We start from the raw sequence: 7,452 nt of genomic DNA, 5'->3' as shown, positions 1-7,452 counted from the left end.
GAGGGTTAGAGGAGCTACTCAATTGGAGAGTAGGCTCCGGGATTGTTTCAATCCTTGCCCTTTTTGGTGAAGGGACAAGGGGGCTTGAAGGAGGAGTAGCAGCGCCGACGTTTTGTTGAGGAGGCGAAGTTTCCTCTCCTTCAACTGGCGTCTCCGAGGCGACTAGTGTATGTGACGTACTTGTTTGAGAAGCCACATCAGAAGCTGGTACTTCTTCTTCATCATCACTACGATTAAATGTTGGCAACATAAAAAGCAAGATAGACAAAAATCTTCAAGTGAAATAAAAAAAAAGAGAGAGGGAACGTACGAACTGATGAGGGTCTCAAGATATGGATCATAAGTTGCCTTCTGGCGTGAAGGAACAGCTTCTTCGGGCTTGGAGGTGCTGGAATCTTCGACATCATTCCTCTTCCTTTTGTTCTTTGGAGAAACAGCAGGAGGAGGAGATTGTGCCGATGCAGTGGCTTCAGAGGCAGCCTCCTTTTCATCAGATCCCGCGATTTTCGAGAATCGCGGGTTCATTCACAAAAGAGGGGGCATCTTGGTTATCGTCGGAGATAACGGCCCTTTCTTCGACTTCTCCACCTTCAGGAAGGGGAGGAAGCGAAACAAGATTTGGATGGTTCTATATAAAAATAAGGGAAGATGTCAAAAAAAGGAGTTACAACAAAAATAGCAAGAAAATAACAAATTAAGCGACAATGTTTACCTTAGGAAGCGCATTGGTGGCGCTGTATGGTTTTACACGACAAGAGGAAGGGATAGGATCTTTTTTGTTGAGAGAGGAGATTTTTCGGACAAGCCTTTCCAAGTCTTTGACTTCCAGATTCGTCGACAAACGATCTGTGTCTTCATCGCCAGCATAATTCCAGAGAGGGTTTTTGCGAGCCTGAAGAGGTTGTACTCTGGTTCTAAGGAAATACGCTGTAATTTGGATACCTGACAATTCTTTGCCACGAGTATTCTGCAACTCATGGATGCAAGTCATCAAGGCCTCTGTCGAAGCTTTTTCTTCCTCGGTAGCCTCTGCATCCCAAGAACGGCGGCGAAGGATTTTCTCGGCACCATCGAAAGGAGGGATATTGTCTTCAGCACATCCATGGTTCTCCTCCCGAATATACAACCACTTCTTGCGCCACCCTTGAACTGAATCAGGGAGTTTGACGTCAAAGTAATTGACTGTGGAGCGAACAGAAATAACAACGCCGCCTATATTATAGGCGACATTGGAAGAGCCATTACGGCGACAGAAGAAAATGCGCTTCCATAATGCCCAGTTAGGCTGGACACCAAGGAAGGCCTCACGAGAGGGTGATGAAAATAGAGATATGGAGGATTGAGTTAGGAGTAAGATGGTGAAGTTGAAGACCGTAGACAAAAAGCAGTCCACGGAGAAAAGGATGAATGGGGGCGGAAAGACCGCGGATGAGATGATCGACGAAACTTACCCGATACCCCATTGGAGGGGTTGGGTAGCTTTCTTCACTAGAGAAGCACACCGCCTTGGGTTTCTTGCTAATCCCCAGCTTCTTCAAGAGATTGATGTCTTGGTTGATGATCTTGGACCTTTCCCATTCCGCGGTCCCCAGATCTGCGGCGGCCATTGATGATTCAGGCGTGATGTGCTTGATCAACCGACGCGGTGGCATCAACAATGGCGCAGGAGTACAGCTTGGAGAAGATGAGCTCAAGGAGTTGTGGGGCGCAGGAGAAGATTTTGCAGAGGGGAGAACGGCGTGAGCAGAAGTGCTCGAGGAAGAAGAAGAAGATCTTATATAGGGGTGCGGCGAAACGTTGGACCGTTGGATGGAAAAGAGGTGTGGTAGATGATAACCACGTGAATACAAGGGTAAAAAAGTATTTTAACACTGGAGAGGTTACGGAACGTGTGCCAGAAAAAGTGGAGAACATGTGTCCCCCACTTGCACGACGTGTCAATCAGATGAGGAATTTGGACCCACAAGGCAGTGAGAGGAGCGGTTTTCGCATGTTTCCAAAACAGAAATCGTGGCCATCATCAGCAATGACGTCATCATAGTAAAAGAAAAGCTCGACTATGAAGCTGGGAGAGATTATCGACAACGCAAGATTATTTCGGGAGCCTTTGATCAAATACAAGTTTTTGCCCAAATGCTCGGGGGCTACTTTGGAAAAATAGAAAACTTCGAGTATGACAAGATAGAAATGGCGAGAGCCTATGACCAAATGCAAGCATTTGTTCATAGCCTCGGGGGCTACTCCCATCGGGAGCGCTGGTCGCGCACCCGATAGATATAAAAATATCGAGAAGGATTATAAATATAGCGGCAAAGGATACTAATCTGTGGAGCCTACACCCAAGCACAAGTTCTTGGCTGTAGCCTTGGGGGCTACTCCCATCGGGAACGCTGTTCGCGTGCCCGATGAATTTTTATTAAAAGAAAGAAGTAGAAGTGAGTATATTTCGAGTTACACAGATAACTCTACATATACTCCCATCGGGAAGACAAAATAAGTCATCAAATATGACTCGATAAAATGTGCTATTCCAACAGTCGAAAAGCACTCGACAATATATTCTCGGAGCGCTAAAAGTCGCGAATAAATCTCCGAATGCCGCAAAACTTTGCGAAGGTAAGACCCCGGATCCGTTCGAGCGGCGTGGCACCGTCTCCGACGGCGGACTGCTACTTTTTTCCGTATCAACGGATACGAAGAAAATCCTAACGGACGCGTTAGGTACCCGATAAAATATGACCGGGACTCGACGGAATGGTAAGACCTTAAGCGGCACTCGTCGAAGTTTACACCAGTATCCCGAGATCATGTCCGGAACGTGATCTTGAAGTAGGTTTTTGCGGATTGCCACTAGAGCGGTTAACTAGTACCCGATCCGTCGGATGAACTAGCCCCAACTACCGTTATCCCCGTACAAAATAGTATTTGCATATCGAAAGATTATGTAATGAGTAAAGTTGGAGATTTTCCCTGATTCTTCGATTCAAGAAAAATCTCGGGGGCTACTGACATAGGCATCCCCAATGGGCCTGCCAAAGATCGTACCCGGGGTTTACTAAAGGCCCAGGACTCGAAGAATAAGAAGACTTGGAAGCCCATTTAGTGTTAAGGAAAGATATTTTGTATTAGGAAAGATAGAAATTTGTAATCTTACGGGTTGGGTACGAAACCCTCCCGAACTCTGTAACTTGTGTATTACGAAACCCTCGGCTCCACCCTCTATATAAGGGGGAGTCGAGGGACGAAGCAAGGATCGAATCTACTATTAACGCAACCCTAGTTTTAGAATCGTCGAGTGCTTTTCGGCTGAAACCTTCGAGATCTACTTGCCCTCTACTTCTAGCAAAACCCTAGTCTACAATCTGTAGGCATTGACAAATTAATCCTTTGTCAGCGGCTGTGACAGAAAAATTGGTATAGAGCTCAGAAAGCCATGGATGGCATGGAGCCAATGACCACTACAGCTACGCTAGAGGCATTACAAGCTTATCAATATAAAATCGCTCGCTCTAAGCGAGAGCTAGACAAACAAATGGCAGTCCTCGATTAGAGAAGAGCTGCAGCTGTTGTGTCAAGTGAACGCAGGGCCAATCTGAGTCGACAATCAAGAACCTCGGGAGATAGTCACAGGAACAATCCTTCAAGAATGAGATCCCGATTAGCAAACATACCCGAGGCAGATCGGGAGAACTTGATCCAGAATCTCGACATGTCCTTCATGTCAATAGATATGAGAGGGAACATCATCCCGAAAACCCCGGAGGCAGGGTATATGGCGACACACGCTTACATAATGGCATCCAACCTCAAGGAGATCCCAGAGAGTCGTTGTACCAGATGGCTATGGCAGGAGTCGGTATTATGGGGGCAGCAAAAGTAGGAAGAGAAGATGCGCCACAACCCGAAAGTACTCTGCGAAGAAACAGTCCAAGACAAAATAGTCCTCGACCCACCGCAGCGGCGGCGCGAGACCCTCCAAGAGATGGTGACGCAAGGAATACGGTGACCTAGGCTCGAGTCGATAGAGCACGAGAGGAGAGGAACCGTGAAAATAGAACACGAGAACATCGACACTCACCGGAAGTTAGTGAGGAGGATCTATGCGGGCTCCCTTGCTTTACCCGACGAGTTCGTAAAACTAAAGTACCTTCTAGCTTCAAGTTACCTGACAGCTACAAAAAATTCGATGGATTGCAAGATCCTGAGGATTGGCTAGTTGATTACTTGGAAACAGTAAAGTTGATGGGCGGAACCAGGGCAACGACCATGCAGAGCATTCAGGTCCACCTCACTGGAGCCGCAAGATCATGGATGAAGAAGCTATTTGAAGGATCCATCAACAACTGGGAAACTTTCGAGGACTTGTTCGTGAGGAATTTTTGTTCCACGTGCAAGAAACCTGCGTCAATAGAGAAATTAAGGACCTGCAGGCAGAAGTCGGACGAATCAATGAGGATGTACATCCAGAGGTGGAGCGTCATAAAAAAATCGGCTGAGAACGTGTCCGATGAAAGGGAAATCGACGTGTTTGTTGCAGGAATCCAAAGAAGAGATCTAATCGAAGAATTGGGAAGGTCCAACCCAAGAACAATAATTGACCTCATGGAGATAGCGAATCGCTGGGCTGCCAGGGAAGATGATGTTCATAACAAACGGCGAGAGGTCACCCGAGGAGGATCGCAACAGAAATAACAATCAAAATAGGCGACATTTTCGCCACTTCACAGATTATGATGGTCCCAGCCAAGTGGCGGCTGGCTTCCGAGGAAACAATGGAGGAAATCATCGGGATGATTACCAGAGGAGTAATGATCAGCGCATCGATCATAGAGATGCTCCGGGTTCCAGTAGACAAAATAATCGGCCAAGGTTTCCAAGGCCATACAATGTGTCACCCGAAGATCTGCTGAATGGGCCATGCCAGATGCATTTTTACCTCGACAATGACGGAAAAAGATACTCGGGTCACCTTCAGAAGGACTGGCAAACTTTCCAATCTTTGCGGAGATACACGGAGAACGCAAACACCCAAGCAGTAAGCAGGGGATATGTGCAGGGGCCAAGGAGTGAAGTTCACCAGCCACCACCACCCGCAATTACCAGTGCGAACCAGCATCAGCTGCAACTTGCGGCACCTCCAATAGCAATGGTGACTTCATAGATACAACGGGAGCAGTGTCAATGATACAGAAGGGCAGGCCCTCCAATAGAGCGCATAAGTTGATTTCGCGACAGGTGTACATGGCGAAAAAGTCGCCTCCACCAACCGTCGAGTATCTCAATTGGTCGGGACAGGCAATAGGATTCACTCAAGAGGATTATCCACCTTAAGTTCCACGACCAGGGCAATCATCTATGATTTTACCGGCAGTGATCGCAGGTTTTGAGGTCTCGCGCATATTCATAGACGGAGGATGCAGTCTAAACCTCATATACGCGGGCACGCTGCGGAAGATGAATATTTCCTTAGCAAATTTGACACCAACAGACACGTGTTTCCACGACATCGCACCCGAAATTATCCTTTAGGCAAGATAGCACCGGATGTGCAGGTTGGAACACGAGAAAACTTCAGAAAGGAGATGCTGGAATTCGAAGTTATCGACTGGCCGTCACAATATGATGCTCTCTTGGGACGACCCGCATATGCCAGATTCATGGCTGTGCCGCATTATACATACCTGTTATGGAGGATCCGTGGACCCAAGGGCCCAATAACAGTTAAAGGAAGTTTTGCCCTGGCAGATAAGTGCGACAAGGACTTTCACGCGCTTTCCGAAACTTTTGGGATGCAGGCTGATTACGAAGCGTCCAAGCTCACCAACAACTACGACGTGTTACCCGACGGAGGTAGATCTTTGCAAGAGCAAGCTTTCGACACCTCCAAGAACTCTAAGGAAGTGCAGATCCACCCGATAGATCCAAAAAAGACGACATCCATCGCGTCCAACTTGGACAGCGCATAGGAAAGCGCGCTCGTCGAGTTCCTCCGTGAGCGCTGGGAAATCTTTGCATGGTGTCCAGCTGACATGCCAGGAGTACCCAGGGAACTTGCCGAGCACCCCCTAAATCTAGATCCAAGAGCTAGACCAATTCTACAATCTTTACGGCGATTCTCCGAGCCAAACTGCAAAGCCATGCTATCTGAGATCTGTCGACTCAAAGAAGCGGGTTTCATCAAGCAGCTGCACACTGAGGCCACATGGGTCGCTAACCCAGTACTGGTCCCGAAGAAAAACACTGAAGTCCTTCGCATGCACGTCGATTTCACGTGTCTCAATAAAAATTGTCCAAAGGATCACTTCCCCCTCCCTAGGATCGACCAAATTATCGATACGCAGGTTGCTAACGTCTTTCCTTCCTCGACGCGTATTCTAGTTACAATCAGATACACTTGAAAGAATAAGATGAAGTCAAAACAACTTTCATAACCCCTTATGGCATATTCTGCTACAGAACAATGCCCTTCGGGTTGAAAAACGCGGGAGCCACGTATCAGCGGATGATGCAGAAGTGCCTCGCCACGCAGATTGGAAAAAATGTCCAAGTGTACATCGATGATGTCGTCATAACAACAAAGCAAGGATCATCCTTGATTGATGATCTTAAGGAAACCTTCGACAACCTCGACAAGTTTCGTCTTAAGTTGAACCCGACAAAATGTTCCTTTGGTGTTCCTGCGGGGGAACTCCTCGGATACTTAGTGTCAGCCAGGAGAATCGAGGCCAATCCAGAGAAAATACATGCTATCTTGATGATGAAAAGACCAACCAAACTCAAGGAGATACATCAGCTGACTAGGCGAGTTGCAGCTTTGAGTAGGTTTGTCGCCAGGTTGGGAGAAAAGCGCTGCCCTTTTACGCGGTCATCAAGCAAGGGGAAAAGATCGAGTGGAATGAGGAAGGATACAAAGCTTTTGAGCATCTAAAGTGAACTATCTCGACATCACCAATACTGGTGGCACCCCAAGAAAAAGAACCCCTGCTGTTATATATCGCGGCCACACCCCAGGTGGTCAGCACAATCCTCGTGGTAGAGCGAATAGAAGAAGGGAAAATTCATGCAGTTCAGCGGCCAATATATTTCCTCAGTGAAGTTTTATCACCGTCCAAACAGTGTTACCCGCAATATCGAAGTTTTCCTTTGGAGTCTTTATGTCAGCACGGAAGTTAAGGCACTATTTTTCGGCACACCCGATAATAGTGGTCAACGAGGCGCCTCTCTCGAACATACTGAACAATCCCGAAGCCACAGGACGTGTCTCCCTGTGGGCAATCGAGCTTTCCCCTCGGGACATCACATATGGAAAAAAGAAAAACAATGAAGTCGCAAATTCTGATGCACTTTGTTGCGGAGTGGATGGAACTCCAAAATACGGGACCCCCAGATTTATCAAGCACCTGGCATATGAATTTCGACGGGTCCAAGAGATTGGAAGGAGCTGGAGCTGGC

Source organism: Lolium rigidum, chromosome 5, assembly GCF_022539505.1.
Source record: "Lolium rigidum isolate FL_2022 chromosome 5, APGP_CSIRO_Lrig_0.1, whole genome shotgun sequence".
NCBI lineage: Eukaryota > Viridiplantae > Streptophyta > Magnoliopsida > Poales > Poaceae > Lolium > Lolium rigidum.
The sequence above is the reverse complement of the archived record's forward strand: the minus strand, read 5'-3'. Positions refer to the sequence as shown.